The sequence below is a fragment of the Nelumbo nucifera genome, chromosome 2 (assembly GCF_055504915.1).
Source record: "Nelumbo nucifera cultivar China Antique chromosome 2, China Antique-T2T, whole genome shotgun sequence".
Taxonomy (NCBI): Eukaryota; Viridiplantae; Streptophyta; class Magnoliopsida; order Proteales; family Nelumbonaceae; genus Nelumbo; species Nelumbo nucifera.
The window spans coordinates 70,032,254-70,041,190 of record NC_142650.1 but is presented as its reverse complement, the minus strand read 5'-3'; positions in this window follow the sequence as shown (position 1 = coordinate 70,041,190).

Here is an 8,937-nt window from a genome sequence, read left to right as displayed (position 1 = left end):
GAGCCATTAATAATTAATCACGTGACATTTTTTATGTGATTGATTACTTTTTATTTCTCACTCTTAAATCTATTATATGTATGCTATTATATAACTTAAATTTCTAGGTTGAACCTTGAAATATGGACCCAATAGAAATGAGGATCCCTCCTTGTAACTTGAAATTTGCAACCATGTTCTTTTCTTCTTTTTTCTAAGTATATTCTTCTAGAGGTGTAAATCAGGCACGGCATGGCCCGTGGGTGGCCCGTGCTTTTGGCAGGTTGTGCCGTTCCGGCCCATGTGCTAGGCCAGGTCGTGCTTGCTATCTCTAGGATACTTCAGAGGTCCGGCCTGACATGGCATGTCATGCCGTAGGCCGAGCCTTGGACCTGGCTGGGCCCAGCCCGCAGATTGGGCCAAGCCATGAGAGGTATCTTTTTAGAAAAATTGAAAAAAAAATGCAAATTTAAAATAAATTAACAAAATAGACAAAAAATTGAAAAAAAAAATCTTAAAATTTTATTTTATATGAATTTTGATGTATACAATCCTTTATATATGCAATAACAAAATGAAATTAAAAATACACTATAATAGGAACAAAATAGTATAATAAAATTGAAAATAAAAATTTAAATATATTAATACATTATATATTATAGGGTAAAAGACTTAAACCTCCCTTCATTTTCCTCATAAATACTAAAACCTCCCCTTGTTGTTCAAATTGAACTAATACTTCTCTTGTTAGGTGATCTCGTTAGACAAAGACCTCCCCTCTCTTAACAATCTGTTAACATGTGAAATCACATCCTGTTAAAAATTTTTTAGAAACCCAATTTTTCCCCTTTGTGCTCCTTCGAGTACTTCAACTGTGCTTGATTTCTAGGTTTTATTTTAAAGGAAAATTGTCTAAAACTCACCATGAGTTTTCATCATTTTTCTTACTACAACTTTTCTAAAACTAACCATGTTAGTAAGCTTTTATTTTCCAAAACTCACCTGTTAGTTCACCATTAATGTTTCTTAACAGAGGTGTCCACATCAGCATAAATAACAATTTTTATGACCAAATCACCCTTGAAATGGCGAGTTAGAGGAAAAGGGTCTTTTTCAGTTTTCAATTTTCCTTTTTTTTACATTTTTAGTGTTTTGTTATAATTTCTAATGTTTTTTATAATTTCTGTTTTTTTTACATTTTTCTATTTTCTACCATCTATAAAATTTCCTGTATTTTTTGTTATTTATTTGCAATTTCTGTACTTTTCTATAAGTTTTGGTGTTTTTTCTACAATTTTTATTTTCTGATTTTGTTTTTCAATTTCAATAGTTTCTATAATTTTAAAATATTTTTTTTATTTTGTGTGCAATTTCTATAATTTTTTATATTTTTGTAATTTTTGTGTTTTTATTTGTATTTTATATTTGAAAATATTTTTTAAACTTTTTCCTTTTTTTCATGTCTAAATATTAAAATATATGTATATATTTTATATTTTTCTATGAAGGTTAAAATGGTAATATATTAACAGCCATTAGTCTCTTTAATGTCAAGCTAATGACATGGTGAGTTATAGAAATTTTAAAAAGTTATGGTGAGTTTAAAAGAAATGTTGAAAACTCATGGAGTTTTTGACAATTTCCCTTTTTAAAAATGATTAATAGTTGTTTTATGCCATAAAAGAAGAAAGAGGAAAAAAAATAGCTCTATCACTTTGGAAGTTTCTCACACAAGGAAACTCTCAAGTAAGGTCTGTAGAACTTGATGTTGCGCAATCCGACTACTCCCAGTTGGAGGTGATCTGGCTCCTAGTAGATGACGGACTCGGTAGATCTGCAAAAGGCGAATCAGAGAACCTGGGGGTGCTTACCCAGCGAGGTTGCTCCGATGCTTAAGTCAGTAACTTGCGAACTGATGGTAGTTTAGAAAGCAAGAGAGCTAGTGAGCAGAGATTGCGCGTACCTTTCACCCCCGGGGAGTGAAGCCTTTATATAATGGAGTCCTCGCGGGTTTTGCAGAGTGGTTTTGGGATCCTTGTTACAATGAGGTCCGTTTTCGAGTTGATTGGGGATAACGCTGCCAGCAGATAAGATCTATCGCTTCCGCCTGAATTGGATGGGGGAGATAATGTTAGCTATTACGAGGCGTGATCCCGTAAGGCGTGGAATCTGGTGGTGAGATCTTTGGGGTTGCCATGCTGAGGTCGGTCAATATTACCCGAGCTAGTGTCCTTTGGGTCCGACCTGGTATGAATGCTGAAGTGCCTTGAGACTGAGGTGGTCCTAATGCGATCATGCCTCGAGGTGAACTTGTCCCGAGGTGGTTCGGTTATCCGAGCTCAGCCTGCAAGTTAGGTCGTGCCCACGTGTCCCCCTATTACTAGGTTGAGCCAAATCACCCTACATCAATTGCCCCCCACTCCCCGAGCCAGGGGTCCTGACTCGGTGCGGGGAGTTCATGACGAGCCAAGTGGATTTGGTCTGAGGTCTGGGCAGCTAGCCAGATGATTCACGGGTCGGACTTGTTCGGCCACCCGTCTCAACCAGGAAAACCCAGGTCGCGTCTGGCCTACGCGCGGACATCACACGATTTATAAACTCCGCGGACGTCAAAAAACACGCTAAACCGATTTTATCCTCGGGGGTTGTGTAGCCAGTTTTCCTAGGAGCCGTTGGATCGCTTCGATCTCAACCGTTAGTTCTCGGACATAGCGGCTATAAATAGGGGGTCCGCGACTCATTTTTCTCGCCACAAGTTCTGTGATAGAGCTCTCCTGAGGTCGCGTCAAAGTCTTTCAGCTCGCTCTTCTCTTTGTTTTCCGAGGTCATCCTTCTTTTCGATGAGTCTGTGTTTTCCTGTTCTTCCTTTGTTTTTTAATCATGTCTAGTTCTAGCGTAGATAGGCTTTTTAGGTAGTTCTAGCGAGGTCGAGGGTGTCGTGGTGCAATCTGCGGCCCCTGTTGGGGAGGTCAACTCGCCACAAGGTGACTCCTCTCTTCAGTCTTTAGTAGAAGCTTCCGCTCCCGAAGTTGAGCCATCTCAGCTCGGGGAGACCGAGGTTCAGGAAGAGGGTCCGTCCTCTAGAGCGGAGGCCCCATCTTCTTCCTGAGTTCAAGATCCAAACGACTTCGGTCCTTCTACTCTAACTTCTGATAGGCTAATGTACCTAGTAGCTCGCTATTGTCTTCCCGATAGCTTGGTTTTTAGCCTTCCCTTAGGTCAATATCCTTGGGCTCATGATCACCATGAGCTCGCGGTCTTTGAGGATCAGCTCGCGGTCGGGATGCACTTCCCGCTTCACCCTTTCATTATAGAGGTAGTTAAGTTTTTTAACATTACCATCGACCAACTACACCCGAACTCTATTCGGAATATAGTTGGTACTATCTTTGTTCCATACCTACAACTGGCCTCTTTCCATAGACACCTTCAGCTCGATCTGTGCGATCAAGCAAAATTCTGCCTGTTTGCGCGGGGACGTCAGACAGAGCTACTAATCTCACCTCGGCCTGGGTTCACAATCCTATTTGGTTGCTCGAACAAGGTTCTAGCTTGGAAAAGGAGGTATTTTATCGTTCAAAATCCTTAGGAGTGGTCTTTTCCAACCCACTGGAGGGTAGCTATCAAGGATCCCGGGCTGAGCTTGGATGCAGAAACTAGGGCAGTCATCAACTCGTGGAGGGACCTCGGCCTCGAGATGAAAGATTTCTTGGCCGAGGAGAAGCTTGTGCGAGTTGGTCTGAGCCCTCCTGGTAGGTTTCTACCTCAATTTCTTTTTTTTTTTAAGGTTCTTTTTAGTTCGCGACTAACCTTTTGCTCTTGCAGTTACAATGCCGAAGATCGATGTCGAGAAGCTTCTCAAGAGCTCTCAGAGAGGGAAGAAGAGGAATGCTTCAAAGAATCTTCGCCAGGAGGCCAGTCCTTCAGCCCCTGCCCCACCCGAGGTCCTGGCCGTGGAGCCGATCTCTATCGAGCACCCCAGTGAGGAGGTTCGTCCTCAACCTCCTGTAAGACATGGACGATGACCAGGATGAGGATGCTCAGCCTCATGAACCGATGAGCACTTTTGTACCCGAGCAGGAAAGTGTCCAACCTCGCAGGCTAGAGAGCACTTCTGCACCGAGACTCGGGCCCTCCAAGCAAAGCATAATGACTCTTAAGATTGCAATGCACAAGAGCAGGGATGTCGTCTTCACTGACGAGGTCACGGAGTGGGCTGACATGTCTACAGCTCTGCTCGGAGCCCGAGCTGCCGGTTACTGCATGATGGTAAGTATCTTATTTTATAGTTTATTTCTTTGTTAATTTAAAATGTACTTACCTCTGTTTTATTTGCTAAGTGAACTCTGCCATTTAATCGTTGATGTGCTAGTCTGAGATCCGTCTGAAGCAGGCTCTGGAAGCCGAAGAAAAGGCACGTGAGCTTCATCGCGAACTGGACCTAGCTCGGGGTGAAGTACTTCGGGCCAAGAATGGAGCTCGAGACCAGAAGGAGCTAATTTTGGCCATGACCGAGGAGAAGGAGAAGCACGAGGAACTAATCTCCGCACTGACCGAGGAAAAACTTAAGCAACAAGAGCAGATCTTGACGCTGACCGAGGAGAAGGCGAAGCTTCAACGGGAGAACAAGAGTTTCGAAGCGATGATCCAGGAGCGGACTAAGATCTTCGAGACCGCCATCGAAGAGGCGCGAGCTAAAGAAAGAAGCCATGTTGTCAAACGCTTCAAGGAATCCTCGGAGTTCCACGATCTCCAGGTCGAGTATGGATCGAGCTCCTATCATTCTGGCTTCAAGCTGTGCAGATACTTAGTGCGGCAGAAGTTCCCCGATCTTGATTCCGGAGTCATCACAATGCCAGGCCTTACCCCCGAGGTGGCGAAGGCGGCGAACGAAGAGCCCAGCTCATCAGAGGAGGAAAGTGACAACGAGGTCGAAGAGGCGGGCTCCTCGGGTCAAGGAGACGTGGAGGAGCACATGGAGACTAACCCAGCTAGCAGTCCTCACGAGTGATTCTGGCTTTTTCTTTTTTCTGTGTTTTGAATGTATGCCCTGAGACCACCGATCTCGGGTTACAACGAAATCTCTGTACCCACACTTTTTCATTAATGAAATACAAACATTTCTGAGCAATCCTTGTGCAAAAATACTCTAAGTGTGAGTGACTCCCGATCTGGGCAACGAATGTATAGGTCACCCGAATTGTCGAGCTACCAAGCTGGACAACAAGTAAGGATAACCAAAGTAAAACTTTATCTAAGTGTTTGTTACCCCGGACTGTCTACTTGGACTATTAGTAGGGGCAACTTTACATATTGAATGCCGAGGTGAGCGAGGATGCAGATATATACCAGACCTGTCTGCGCACGGGCTACTCATTAAATGTCGGTTGTCCCTAACGGGCCCAACCTGTTGATATATGCCGAAGTGGATTGGACATCGTAGGGCTCACACCCGAGTTGTCTACACTTTAGGCATTAGAAGCACTTTGCCTATGCCCAAGAGGTGACTAGGACTTATATGCCCATGCTGAAGAGGCGACTGGGTCTTATGTGCCCATGCCAAGGAGGCGACTGGGACTAGCTCGCCAATGCCGAAGAAGCAACTAGGTCTTATAAGCCCATGCCAAGGAGGCGATTAGGGCTAGCTCGCCCATGCCGAAGAGGCGATTGGAATTTATATGCCCATGCCGAGGAGGCGACTGGGACTTATATAATGTCGAGGTCTTTTATCAACTCGACACTTTTAGTCCATAGACTTCTGGGAGTGACTTGCAATTCGCTCTCCAGTTAGACGATCACAGGTAATATCACCTTAGATTGCTGACGTTCCACGCCCGAGGCACCTATTTTCCTTCTAAGGTTTCAAGCTTGTATGTACCTTCCCCAAGCACCCACTTTACTCGGTAGGGTCCTTCCCAATTCGGTCCGAGCTTACCAACACCGGGCTCAGGCACCATAACTTTTTGAAGAACCAGGTCTCCAACACGGAAGTGCCGCTTCTTGACCAGGGCGTTATAGTAATGAGCCACTCTTTGCTGGTAGGCTGCGGTCCGGATATATGCGAGGTCTGGTACTTCTTCTACCAGGTCGAGGTTGGTACGAAGCTCGTTGTCATTTGCCTCTTCGTCGTATGCCTCCAAGCGTAATGTAGGCACCTCGATCTCGGCTGGGATTACTACTTTCGTGCCATAGGTGAGGTTGAAGGGGGTTTCACCCGTGGCGGTCTTTACGGTAGTTCGGTAAGCCCATAGCACACTGGGAAGCTCATCTACCCAGAGTCCTTTAGCTCGGGCTAAGCAAGCTTTTAGTACACGGAGTATTGCTCTGTTCGTGACTTCCACCTGCCCATTTTCTTGAGGGTGCGCAACCGAAGTGAAATTCTGTTGTATCCCCATCTCGGCGCACCAGTTCTGAAACTTGATGTCTTCGAACTATTTACTGTTGTCAGAGATAAGCACCCAAGGTAGCCCGAAGCGGCATACTATACTCCTCCAAAAGAAGTTTTGTACAGTTCGTGTTGTGATCGTCGCTAGGGGTTTCGTCTCCACCTACTTTGTGAAGTAATCCACCGCTACCACTAAGAATCTCCTTTGTCCTATCGCTGGCGGGAATGGTCCAAGAATGTTAATTCCCCACTGTGTGAAGGGCCATGGGCTAGTGAGGTACTTCAGGTCGGCAGCAGGTTGGTGGTGGATGTTGGCGTGTCTTTGGCATTTATCGCACTTCTTGATAAGCTCGAGTGTGTCTGCCTTCATCGTGGGCCAGTAGTACCCCTGTCATAGCGCTTTCTGGGCGAAGGCCCTGCCCTCCAAGTGTTCGCCACACAGGCCTTCATGAGTGTCGCAAAGGACGAGCTCGGCTTCTGAGAGTCGCAAGCAGCACAAGTAGGGGAGTGTGTAGGATCTTCGGTACAGTCGTCCGTCTATTATGACATACTTGGATGCCTGTTGCTCTACCCTTCTAGCCGCATTGCAATCTGCAGGGAGGGTCCCGTGAAGCAGGTAGCTCGCGAGCGGGTCAATCCAGCTCGGCTCTGCTTGTGCAACAGGAGCGACCTCTTCTGCCCCCCCCCCCCAAGAATGTTGGTTCGAGGCAGGTTCTCTATGTACACGGTCCTCATGGTATTGTCGCTTGTGCTAGCTAACCGGGACAAGGCATCGGCTTCAGCCTTCTCAGACCTTGGTATCTGCTTGATGAACTACGATTGGAAGCCGCACAGAACTTCCCTGACCTTGGCTAGATAAGCAACCATGGTGGAGTCGCGAGCTTCGTATTCGCCGGTGACCTGGTTGACCACGAGCTGGGAGTCGCTACAGATGACGACGTGTTTGGCTTGTACTTCGCTTGCTAGAGTGAGCCTGGCTATCAGTGCTTCGCACTTCCCCTCATTATTGGATGCTACGAACTCGAACCGAAGTGCGTACTCTAGCTTCGTCTCGCTTGGCCCATACAGAATGATACCGGCTCCACTTTCTTGCTGATTAGATGAGCCGTCTACATAGAGGATCTTGGGCTCCTCGTCCCAAGTTGGCCTTGTCCTAACTGGGACTGGTGCCGCATTGGTTGAAGCTTCCTCTCTGTGCTCGGGCTCAATTAATTCAGGGATTGCAGTGCTAAAGGTGCATTATGCAATGAAGTCGGCTAAGGCTTGGGCCTTAACCGCTGTCCGAGGCTCGTAGCGGATGTCGTACTCGCTGAGTTCGATGGCCCACTTTGTTAGTCTACCAGAGACCTCGGGCTTGAGTAAGATTTTCCTTAGAGGTTTGTTGGTGAGGATGATGACAGTGTGGGCTTGGAAGTACGGTCAAAGCTTCTGAGCTGCAATGACCAGCGCGTACGCCAGCTTTTCGATCTCTGGGTACCTTGTTTCTACGTCCTGCAAAACTTTACTGACATAGTAGATGGGTCATTGAACATCAGTACCGAGCTAACTATCTCATCACTTGCGGAGAGGTATAGCTTCAAAATATCTCCCTCCTCGGGTCGGTCAGAACCTTGAAAAAAGGCAGGCAGCGGTCTGCCGACTTGGACATGAAGCGGCTTAGAGCGGCTATACGATCGTTTAGCCTCTGAACCTCCTTCAATTTACAAGGTGGACTCATATCTAGGATGGCCTTTATTTTGTTAGGGTTGGCTTCGATGCCACATCGATTAACAATGTAACCCAGGAATTTACCCGAGGTGACACTAAAGACACATTTGTTAGGGTTTAACTTCATGTTATATTTGCGCAAAATTTCAAAAACACAGTGCAAATCTTTTATTAAACAATTTGAAAATTGAGTTTTGACGACCATGTTGTCTACATAACACTCGACCATGTTGCCCATCAACGGCTCAAAGATTCTGTTTACAAGTCTTTGGAAGGTTGCCCCGGCATTTTTCAATCCAAAGGGCATGACCTTGTAACAGTACAGACCTAGTTTGGTTATGAAAGCCATTTTTTCCTCGTCGACGAGGTCCATCTTGATCTGAGGTCGCGTCCACTAGACAGTCGATCTTGGGGAGTGGGAAACAATCCTTCGGGCAAGCTCGATTCAGATCAGTATAATCAACGCACATGCGCCATTTACCGTTGGCCTTTTTTACCAGAACAGGGTTAGCTACCCAGCTCGGGTAATGGACCTCCCTGATGAAATCGGCACGAGGAGCTTCCCGACCTTCTCGTCGACTATCCTCCAGCGCTCCGGGGCTAGGTTGCGTTTCTTCTGTCTAACGGGCCTGACTACAGGATCAATATTTAATTTGTGAGTTATTATTTTTGCATCTATTCCGGGCATCTTTGCCGCGGACCATGTGAATATATCTAAATTTTTAATTAAAAAACTTACCAGCCGAGAACGAAGAGGTTCCTTGACCGATGCACCGATATGGAGAGTCCTAGCTGGATTTTCTGTTGAAACAGGCACATGGACTGTCTCTTCTGTCGGCGTAGCTCGCTCCTCGGTGTACTCC